Below are 1,798 nucleotides of genomic sequence, written 5' to 3'. Positions count from 1 at the left end.
GCTTTGGTTCTTGTTTTTAATTTGGTCCCAGGAAACTAAGATGCAGATGTTATGCATACATAGTTCACTAAAAGGGCAAATGTGCAGGTGGTTCATTGAACATTTATGTTCTCAAAATACTGTGTGTTCTCAGCTTCTTACTGAGAGACCCATTTTTAATTCACTGAACAAATTACTAGATTTTTCATAAAGGTTCTTTAGGATGTTTTTCAGGGGCAAGAAGATATGCTTTTATTATTCTAAGTCTACAACCCTTTTGTTGATTTTTTTTTCCTTATAAATTTGAAAAGGATTTTAGGAATAAAGTATTTCAAGTCTGAAATATCAACCTTCATTTAAATTCTATATGTCATTAGCTTTGTCAGTCAGTGCCAGTGATGATGCAACAGCATCTTGTTTTATTTTCATTGTTTATTAGTGTTATCTTTCTCTGGAACATTCTGTTTGAAAGTTAAATATAAGCTGTGTTCCCCTTTACATGTTCCCTCCTCCCTCCTAGGAAAAGAGGTTACCTGAAAAAGAAAAGAAAAATCGAGTGCTGAAAATTAACATTGATAATAGACTTTTTATTCAGTTTCATAAAAATAGAACTTGGAATACAACCTATATTTAGCCCAGTAGAATAAATACACTTGAGGTTTTCAAAATCTTTGGTTTTTGAGCCTGACAAAGTTGTCAGTTGTAACACATACTACCTAGGAATTGGGATCTAAACTCACCACTGGCTGTTCTTACTTTAGACCAGGAAGCCAATAATCCTGTGCAATTTTAAAAACAAAAATAATAATTTCCTACAAAGCACATGGGACATTATAATTCTAAGAAAAAAAATTTTTGCTACTAAAATTAGGATTTTGTTTATTATATTATGACCCCTACCTTTATAATCAAGGCTCTAAGAAATTAAAGCAGTTTCAGTGATATTTCTATTTTGGTCAGATTTTGTTCAAAAATGGAATTCCAATTTTAATGCAGTCGTGTAAAAGATTGGAAAAGTGCATAATGCTTTCACAATTTGCATGGAATGAAGAAAATATTTGTAAATTGTTAGGAAGTAAACAAATTGTGGCCATATAAAATTGTTCATCAAAATAAGGAAAGAAGTTTAGTACAGTGAAAAGATACCGTATTTGAAGACAGAAGTTTCAGGTTTGAGTCCTGTCTCTTTCTCGTTACCCATGTTTGGGCAAGAAAATGTTAGGCTTTCTGGCCCTCAGTTTGCTCATCTGTGAAATAATGGGTTTGGTTAGACTACATGGTTTCTGAGGCTAAGTCTGTTATCCTATGATTATAATTGCAGTGCCAGAAAAATGTAGAAAACATGGTGGAAATTTAAAGCAAATTCATAAAGAATTGAACAGAGGGTAATATTGAAACAGTAACTTGACATTCTTGTGGATCTATTTGTGCATTTATATTTATGATACTCTGCTATTGTTGCCTTGAGAAGCCCATTACTGGCCACCAGGTGGTGATATTTTTTGTCTGGAGCAGCTCATAAGTTACTGCTTTGTCATACAGTGGTAAATATTAAAAATTACGCTGTTTTACTCTTCAGCAGGTCAGACTTGTTACTCATTAAAAGTCAAGGTGCTAACTCCTTTTCTTCATATCATTGTTACTCTCTAAATAGTTTAAGGTCTTATTAAAAAAAAAGAATATGCACAATATGCAGTTGTATATGTAAGCACTTCAGCTGTTTAGATTTCATTGCAAAGTTCGACTTAAGAGGTTCATGTTTATATATTTAATATATTACATATTAATGTGAAATTCTGATGTTAAAGGAACCTGTAGA

This window comes from Petaurus breviceps, unplaced genomic scaffold, assembly GCF_028583685.1.
Source record: "Petaurus breviceps papuanus isolate PSGF00001 unplaced genomic scaffold, PetGlider_PUasm1.0 76, whole genome shotgun sequence".
In the NCBI taxonomy this organism is placed as follows: domain Eukaryota; kingdom Metazoa; phylum Chordata; class Mammalia; order Diprotodontia; family Petauridae; genus Petaurus; species Petaurus breviceps.
Note: the sequence above shows the minus strand (reverse complement) of the source record.